The following is a 10,526-nucleotide window of genomic DNA, read 5'->3' as shown; positions in this document are numbered from 1 at the left end:
ATTATTATTATTATTATTATTATTATTATTATTATTATTATTATCTAAGCTACAACCCTTGTTGAAAAAAAACCAGGATACTTAAAGCCCAAGGGCTCCAATAAGGAAAAATAGAAGGATATTATTATTATTATTATTATTATTATTATTATTATTATTATTATTATTATTATTTAAGCTACAACCCTTGTTGAAAAAAAAAAAAACAGGATGCTTAAAGCCCAATGGCTCTAATGGGAAAAATAGAATGATATTATTATTATTATTGTTATTGTTATTATTATTATTATTATTATTATTATTATCATTATCATCTAATCTACAACCCATGTTGGAAAAGCAGAATGCTTAAAAGCCCAAGGGCTCCAACAGAGAAAAATAGCACAGTTAGGAAAGGAAGCAAGGAAATAATCTACAAAAGAACTACTGAACCATTTGAAAGAGAAAATTAGTAACATTAACATAGATATTTCATATATAAACCACAAAGAGGCTTATGTCAGCCTCTTTCAACATAGAAAAACATTCGTAGCAAGTTCGAACCTTTGAGATGTTGAGGACTTTATCTCGAATTATCATCTTTGGACCGAGAGGCCTTTTTATTAATTTGGCTGTGATTGTAAACATATGAGTATGGAGTCTAAAAATACCATGGTTTTAAGGTTCTTCAAGTGCCCTGAAAACAAATTTTTCATTTTACTTTCCTCTTCTAATCATTATCAGCTCTTTGCCTTCGATAAAGCTTATCAGAATTCAACAAAGAACAGTTTATTTATGTTGATGTGATGGGAAATCCAATACTCTTATTCATCCTCAGTCCCGAAAAATTTCGTTCGTTCGTTTAAGATTACCTTGTCTATAGCAAGGCACGGGTTCTTTTCCCGAAAAAGAAATGTAGGTATATTTGAGCTGCTTAATCTGACAGTGTTGCCAATCGTATGGACTCTTATTTTAAGTCATCCTAATGCCCGTGTGATAAATCCCCTTAAATGAAAATTCAAGTGGGCTCACTAATTCCCAAATTGCCATACACCTTTATAAATGAAAATTCAAGTGGGCTTACTAATTGCAAGTTGTCATACACCTTTATAAATGAAAATTCAAGTTAGCACTAATTCCCAAGTTGCCATACACCTTTATAAATAAAATTTCAAGTTGGCTCACTAATCCTCAAGTTGCCATACACCTTTATAAATGCAAATTTAAGTGGGCTCACTAATTCCTAAGTTGCCACAAACCTTTATGAACGAAAATTCAAGTTGGCACACTAATTCCCAAGTTGACATACACCTTTATAAATAAAAATTCAAGTTGGCACACTAATTCCCAATTTGACATACACCTTTATGAATAAAAATTCAAGTTGGCACACTAATTCCGAAGTTGCCATACACCTTCATAAATGAAAATTCAAGTTGGCACACTAATTCTCAAGTTGCCATACACTTTTATAAAGGAAAATTCAAGTTGTCACGTTAATTCCTAAGTTGCCATACACCAATATGAAGGAAAATTCAAGTTGGCTCACTAACTCGCAAGTTGCCATACACCTTTTCAAGTTGAATTCAAGATATTTTTTTTCTTTTTTTTTTCTTTTTTACTCCCGTATAGGGGAATGAAAAACAACCAAGCGGTGAATAAATGGACAAGACAACGTCCCTCTTTCTATGGCCGTTATTGTTTTTATGTGGCTTTTTAAAATCAAACTATATCTGTTGAGTTCTATTCTGTTTATCAAATTGCTGTTACTACGGCCATGTCTTTTATTTACATAATTATTTAATCTCAGTATCTTACGTACAAAAAAATATTAATTTGTAAACATGATAACTCGTTATTTCGACCTTTGATTATTCAGGTATTTCTATATGAATCTCTCTCTCTCTCTCTCTCTCTCTCTCTCTCTCTCTCTCTCTCTCTCTCTCTCTCTCTCTCTCTCTCGTGAGAAATGTTGTATTTGAAAATATGATGACCCTGATTATGCAAATATATTATGATGAAATCTCTCTCTCTCTCTCTCTCTCTCTCCTCTCTCTCTCTCTCTCTCTCTCTCTCTCTCTCTCTCTCGTGGAAAAATGTATTTGAAAATAAGATAACTTGTTACTGTATGTCGACCTTGATCATGCAAATATCTCTCTCTCTCTCTCTCCTCTCTCTCTCTCTCTCTCTCTCTCTCTCTCTCTCTCTCTCTCTCTCTCTCGAAAAATGTTGTTTTTGAAAATAAGATGACTCGGTAAGACGACCTTCATTATGTAAATATATTTTTATGAAATCTCTCTCTCTCTCTCTCTCTCTCTCTCTCTCTCTCTCGACAAAATGTTGGATTGGATAATATGATAACTAGTTATTCCGATGCACATATTTCTTTATGAAATCTCTCTCTCTCTCTCTCTCTCCTCTCTCTCTCTCTCTCTCTCTCTCTCTCTCTCTCTCTCTCTCTCTCTCTCGCTCTCTCTCTCTCTGCATTATATAGATACATAAAATTCTTTGTAAGTTGGAGACCCAGGTGTGAATAAAACATGCCACTTAATGGTGCAGCACATGCTCGAAGGAAGTCTTTGAACCGTATATATTTCTTTTTATTCCTAATAATGATGGACATTTTAGACCTTTTGTCCTTTGTCAGACCTTTGTTGTATACTAAGAGAAAATCCTTCCACGGATAAGGTCCTGGATATCCTTTCAATTTGAAAACCTCGATTCTATTGGACAGACGCGTTTTCTTTTTCAGTTAACTGGTAACTCCTTTCGCGCTTCGTATCCAATTAGAAATAATGAATAGATAGATAGATAGATAGCCATTGTTGACTATTTTTGTATAATGATGTTAACAGGTTAGAAGGAAAGGCCAATTAGAATTTATTTTTTTCTCTAAGTAAAAGGGATAATTTGGGAGTGTTGTAAAAGGAATAATTTCCGATTGTTGTAAAAGGAATAATTTGAGTGTTTTAAATGACATTAAAAGATAGGGTGGCTCAGTTCATTGCTAACAGAGAACGCAAGTACTGAACCTGCCTCTAGAAATAGAGAAGGCTATAGGAATTAGTAAGCATTAGATGAAGAAATACTTCTGTTAATTACCTCAACGACAGACGACTTGATGTATGTCAGAAAATTCACATTACGGAACGAAAGGGTGACTTGCTTGAGGGTACACTCGGGCACACTATTCTATTTTGTTTCTCTTCCTCTTGTTTTTGTTAAAGTTTTTTTTATAGTTTATATATGAAATATTCATTTTAATGTTGTTACTGTTCTTAAAATATTTTATTTTTTCCTTGTTTTCTTTCCTCGCTGGGCTATTTTTCCTGCTGGGGCCCCTTGGACTTATAGCATCCTTGCTTTTCCAACTAGGGTTGTACTTAGCGAGCAATAATAATAATAATAATAATAATAATAATAAGTTGTTTTAATCTGCACCAAAGAACCACTCGGATTTCTTCAACTGATTTGCTTTATAAAACCAGTAACACTTTTCTCCACACCACCTCGTTATGAATCTGATACATTTGAGAGTCACAGACATCTGTGTTCATTTCATTTGAACTGGTGTCAGCTGGAACAAGGGTGTTGTGACGTCACACCTGTATGCCTGTCATAGTCTTTCACTCTTGTGTACAAACTCGAGCGCAGAAGTGGCTAATGAATTAGAGCAAATGTTTTTATGTTGAAGTGGCTGACATAAATCTCTTTCCATATGCAATTTATGAAAATTCTATTCTGTATGTTGTTACTGTTCTTAAGATAATAATAATAATAATAATAATACACATTCTCAAGGTTGTCGATTACCTACCTAATACTCCCATAGCTATTCTCTCTCTCTCTCTCTCTCTCTCTCTCTCTCTCCTCTCTCTCTCTCCTCTCTCTCTCTCTCTCTCTCTCTCTCTCTGTTTTCAGTTTTATAAAGCCAAAATTCAGATTAATAAGTTGAACACTTATAGTAATAACCTTTGTAAAACCATTGGAACTTCTTCACTTATTCTGGCGTTAACGTATCCGGGGATAAAGATAAAGGGGTGGGGGGGGAGAGTGTTTCGTAGTGGAACAGGAACAGGAACACAAGAACACTTGTGTTTCTAACGAGCTAATGACCTTGGACAAATTCATCTTGGTTCTTGTTATCACCACTAGATGGCCGCGGTCTAAGTAACTATGCTTATTGTGTCCTAGTCTGAATCTTTGTTTTTTTATTAACCTAACAGCTAAAGAACTTTTCATGTTTTTAACATGTAATCAATGGTAGTTCAGTATATTTCTACTCTTCTGTTATAATTAATTGTTTGTATGCGAAGTTTTTTTTTCACTGACACGTAAGTCAAATGACTTTTGTTATACATATTCCTCTCTCTCTTCTCTCTCTCTCTCTCTCTCTCTCCTCTCTCTCTCTCTCTCTCTCTCTCTCTTTTATAACGTCCGTTTTCTTTCAGTCCTTAGTAGCCCATCACAGAAACTATATTCTTCATATAGATGGGTAACTTCAAAATTAGTATTCTCGTAGGACTAGTTTATATGGAATGGATTTTTCCTTACTATGATAAAACGTCTTTTTTACTTGAATTATTTATTAAATAACGTTACAAAAGGTCTTTAAATTACTCCAAGAACAATTGTGATTGATTTTTTTTTATCATTCAGTTATAGAATATTATATATTTTTATAAGATCAAAGATAGATTTATAGGCTGGTACGTTCATACACAGAGAATTACTATGTTAGATGTGGTAGATTATTTTTAGTAAACAATATACGCAATGCTTAGTTTTTATAGTTTTATATATTAAATATCTTAGTGTTACTGTTCTTAACATATTTGATTTTTCCTTGTTCCTTTCCTCACTGGGCTATTTCCCTGTTGAAGCCCGGTGCCTATAGCATCCTGCTTTTCCAACTAAGGTTGTAGCTTTGCAAGTAATAATAATAATAATAATAATAAATAATAATAATTAATAATAATAATAATAATAATCTCTTATTTGGAATATAAACATACATACATATGTATTTAGCTTATAGGCTACATATGTTTGTGTGTGTGTGGCTGTGTATATGTATGTATGTAACATGGCTTTAAAATTTTATGCTTTAATCATTTTTTAATCCTCCTAATCTTCTACCCATGAGTAATCCCTGATGGGGAAAAACAGGAAAATGTGTCCTAACAAAACCTGGGGCACCACATCCTACCTGACCATGGGGTTAGCACTAGCTGGATCCCTATATTAGGATATGTAATAATTAAACAAAAGGGAGGAAAAAAAATAAGATTCGTTGTGGTGACTTATGAGAAACGTCTCTGCCTGGCGATCTGCCAGACTGGGGTTTCGAGTCCCGCTCAAGCTCTATAGTTTCTTGTTATATCTGCAATCTCGCCATCCTTGTGGGTAAGAATGGGGTAGCCTATAGGTATACCTGTTAAGTCATCAGCAGCCACTGCCTGTCCCTCTTAGTCCTAGCATGGGTGGAGAGGGGGTTGTTCCCTGATCATATGTATATATGGTTTTAGTCTCTATGGCATTGTCCTGCTAGCTAGGGTATTGTCAGTGTCCCTTGTCTCTGCCATTCACGAGCAACCTTTAAACTCAACATAACTTAATCCAGAGTCTTGACACTGTCCGAATAATTGTCGGAATAATTGTACATTTCTCAAATGGCTTTTTGTGAGTTCTAAGAATTTGTAGCTTGGCCTCTGCGTAGATAACTGTAACTTAATAAAGGACACTTTATGTGATGGAAACAGTCGTATGTCCTAATATTCTCTGGTCTTGGGAAGTCCCATAGACTCTGTACTATGGTTTTCCACTAGTTTGGGTGAGAGTCCTCTTGTTTGATGGTACCCTCAGGCAAACTATTCTAGTAGTTTACTCTTCCTCATGTATTTTTAACGGGGTGTCGGCAGGCTTAATAGGAGGTACATGGAAGCCTGGTGGCTTACCAAGACGTATTTTCCATATTTATCCTTTATCTTCCTCTATGGTATTACTTTTCAAAACCATTCTTACTGTCTTCCCTTCAGTTGAAGTGACTATCCTGATAGGTATTAAATTCTGCATGATTTGTCGTCTCCGCTATTTGGACCCATTTTATCTGACATTTTTAGTTAGTCTTTGAGTTCCATTTTTGTCTTAATATTTAGTCGCCTACATATTGTTATTATCTTTATTAAGTTTGTTTTTACGTATGATATAAAATTTTTATTGTTTCTAATTCTAATTCTTATTCTGTCTGGAGGATATTGAACAAAATCCCACGATCAGTGCGTCCGAAAATTTTGCTCGTATCCTCAATGAGGACCGGATCCCTCAAGAAGAACAACTCGGCTGGACTTTCTGAAGAAGTCCAATTTTGTCTATTTCTCTTGCATGCTCAGTCCGTTATATTAGAAATGACGATGCTGAAAATTGCTAAATGTTTGTCCTGCCACGTTCAGAAAGGAGCTATTGAGATGCACCAACTCCTGGTGCTCAACAAAAGTATCAAAATATAGGACAATCATTGGGAATGCCACGATTATCGGCAACGGGCCCGGACGGCAGAAGACTAAGGATCCTGGAGGCCTTACTCATCCAGTAGGAAAGTTGAACCTCAAACACTACTCAAGAAATGTTCTTCTTCTGCCGTAGGAGAAATGCTCTTCTTCTGCCGTAGGAACAGAAAACAACCCCTTGCCAAACATGAGACTCTAGTGGCGAGTGCCTCAGCCAATCAGGAAGCAGCTTGGAACATACTAGACCTTTGAGCTGAGTGGCAGAACAGTTAGCCTGACGCCAAGCCCCGCTCAGGGAGCCTCCATCTTGGCCAATCATCGCACAGTGCTGGGAGCTCAGCCCAGCATTACTCAGAGTATTACTCAGACCCCGCCTGACTCCAACAACCTTGAGTTAAGCAGCAGCCTGACTGCGACGGACTCCCTCCCGGCGAGCGCCACAACCAATGGGAGAGCTGCTCCGTCCCAGACTCGGTACTAGCTCCCCTCACAGGGATCAGTCACCAACCAGCTTCCAAATTAACTACCGCCCAGGATAAATAGAGCCAGCCCTGCTTATATCGTTCCACTTCTAGCCCGAAAACGAGAGGAGATACCCGGCACACTCTCGAAACGCATTGCAACTGACTCTAGTATATGACAAGTTTATGTCTAGTAAATTTTTTGTAAAATCCCAGAATTTTTCTATGCATTTTGCTCCCATACCTACCGATGACCAACGTAACACAGTTGCTAGCAGCATGCAGTATTGTTGAGAAAAGTATAATCAGAGAAGTTGAAAAACACAACTACAAAATAAATGTAACTGAGGCAGCTATAACCATCAATGAAACCTGCTTGAATGATAGTCTACTTCGAGATATCATTATCATAATAATAATTATTTATTATTATTATTATTATTATTATTATTATTATTATTATTATTATTATTATTATTATTATTCCAGCATATACAATAAAGTGTAAAGACGGTCTTTTTTTTTCAGTTCAGTAAGTTAGACCATATGTATCATTTCATCTTTCTAGTCTAATTTAGATCCCTCCTCTTAGCTTTCCTTGGATCCATGAATGTTGAATTTTACATCAACTAGAATTTGTAGTTTTCTAAATTCTCTTCGTTGCCGTAGATATTTGAATAAAGGCGTCAGTATTACAATTTCTTTTGCCTTTTGTTACCCCATGGGGGACGCCTTGGTGAAGTAACAAATTTCAGGTCGCCAGTCTCGCTCTTGGCCAGCAACTTTGCAATCAACAAAATTGTAAGAAGTGTCACCTTACTTCGAATATGATCAAGAATCGTGTGTGAGAGAGAGAGAGAGAGAGAGAGAGAGAGAGAGAGAGAGAGAGAGAGAAGAGAGAGAGAGAGAGAGAGAGAGAGAACCTTATTGCCTTATTCTATGTTTAGGTTCCCCCAGGTCCCTCAGTGTGAGGCACCTCGTATATCCACCAGAGAGTTGCTTATGCATCTTCCGGTGTATTTTGCATCTTCCAGTCTTGGATGGTCTGGGATGCATTTTAGTCGAGGTTATTCTTAAACACATCTACGCTCACTCCTAATATGTTTCTTAGATGAGCTGGCAGCGCATTAAATGTCGCTACATTATCGATGCTGGTGCTTAGTGGATTAATGTCCTGTGTGCCTTCCTTAGTTTTTCTTGGTATAGTTTTGGGCACTATTTATCTACCTCGGCTTGCCCTTTCTGATATTTTTAGCTCCATGATGTTTTTCAGTAATTCCTTCGATTTGTTTTCCATGCTTGTATTATCTTGTAGCGTTCTCTTCTTCTCTCTAGACTGTATAATTTTGAAAATTGCAGTCTTTCCCAGTAGTTCAAGGTCCCTAACTTCTTCTATTCTAGCAGTAAAAGGACGTTTGTACAATCTTTATTTGTGCAATATCCTTTTGGTAGTGTGGGGTACCATATCACATTGCAGTACTCGAGTGTACCACGTACATAAGTTTCGTACAGCATAATCATGTGCCTCAGCTTTTCTTGGTTTTAAGTGTCTGAATAACATTCCCATTTTTGCTTTACATTTGGGCACAGTGTTGCTATTTGGGTCGTTGCATAACATATTCCTGTTTAACTTTACAGCAAAGAGGAGAGAGAGAGAGAGAGAGAGAGAGAGAGAGAGAGAGAGAGAGAGAGGAGAGAGAGAGAGAGAGAATATTATTCTGTTCAGACTTCAATAAACCATTTGTAAGAAATTTCTTCGTTGAACGAGTCGTGTTTCACATACGAGAGAGAGAGAGAGAGAGAGAGAGAGAGAGAGAGAGAGAGAGAGAGAGAGAGAGAGAATTCGTGAATTCTATCCTGATATAGTTTTGACTGTCAAAATCGTAAACCTACTGATCTCAAGGTGGACTTTTATAAGCGAACAACTTCCGCACAGTGGTATATTGTAGACTTCTCAATTTCCGCAATATCTGACGATCTTCAAGAAGATATGAAAGGGAAATGACTTTGTGAGAAGTGAGTCCATATTATGGCATCTAATTATTGCACGGGGAAGTTTATTAATTTATTCTCTGTGTAAGTTTTACTCGAAACTCAAGCGGAACTAATAACAATAAGGATGAGCAATTGTCATTTGGGATTTTAGAATAAGTAAAGATAAAATATTAATGTTTTTTTTTCAATTATTTCTTTATATCCTCTTGCTTGAGGCTACCCTCAGGCACACTTTTCTCTTCATTGTTTATATATGACAGATTATTTTATCGTTGTTACTGATCAAAATATATTTATATTATTATTCATTACTTCTTTATAGCCTATATAGATTATTTATTGCCTTATTTCCTTTCCTCACTGGGCTATTTTCCCCGTTGGAGCACTCGGGCTTATAGCATCCTGCTATCCCAAGTAGGGTTATGTATAAGTTTTTAAAGTTTTGTATAAACAATGATTTTATTTTAAGATAACGCAATGAACCCTCCTGGATGAGAGAGAGAGAGAGAGAGAGAGAGCGAGAGAGAGAGAGAGAGAGAGAGAGAGGAGAGAGAGAGAGAGAGAGGAGAGAGAGACTGGGGTTCAGCTGTTTCCATTGGAATTAAAGCGATATGTTTCAAGCCTAAAGAAAATACTTTTCTTCCTTTTTCGTTGTATTTACTCTGAAATATTATTCGAACGGAAAACTGTTTTATATATTAAAGACCGAACTATAGGCAGTTAATGAAAAATCAATAAAGTATGACAAACCACTATGTATGGCATTTATAGACTATGAGAAAGCTATTTATTCTGTCAAAACTTCAGCAGTAATGAAAGCCGTTCAAAGACAAGGAATAGATGAATCTTGGTAGGCCAAAGGAGATTTTTATATTTCTCGCGCTTCATTTTTAGCAAATATTCTTTTATAGCCATTATTTTAACTATTTGTTTTCAGTGTTTACTTTTTCGAACATATTCAGATAGAGTATGAAAATCCCCCTATAACGTATTTTCGACATTATTTATTCATAAAAACGAAGTGCAAACCTTTTTTTATAAGAGACGTATAAGAATTGCAAATTTTTCTCAATTTGCAATTTTTTCCTCTGATGACAGATCTTTGGTAATCTCTCACTGCCTCTGTTTTTCCTTTATATCCTTCGTTTTATTTAAGAGGCAGGTTCCTCCAATGTCATCTTATTTTTCAAATCTGGTCTCGAAAAAGGCATGAGGTTGAGCTTTAACATACAAAACCCTATATTACTGTTATTGAGGACAGTATTGCCATATTAAGGATGATAATCTTGAAAATTATATGAATAATGATAGTAATAATTAACCCGATTATAATGGTGAAGATTGTATTATCACTCATTTACGTATAGTTCTTCTTTGGATTTTGTATACTAATTTGTTTACAACAACAAAGCCAATTCTAGTCCACTGCAAGACAAAAGCTCAGCCATTTCCTTATTTATGTCTGGGATTTTACCAGTTTCCATCACCGCGCTGGCCACTGTGGATTGGTGGTGATGGGAGACTTTCGTCTGATCGCTCACAGTAAACCAGCCCAGTATGGGTGACCCTGACCAGAACAGCT

This window comes from Palaemon carinicauda, chromosome 38 (genome assembly GCF_036898095.1).
Source record: "Palaemon carinicauda isolate YSFRI2023 chromosome 38, ASM3689809v2, whole genome shotgun sequence".
Taxonomy (NCBI): domain Eukaryota; kingdom Metazoa; phylum Arthropoda; class Malacostraca; order Decapoda; family Palaemonidae; genus Palaemon; species Palaemon carinicauda.
Note: the sequence above shows the minus strand (reverse complement) of the source record.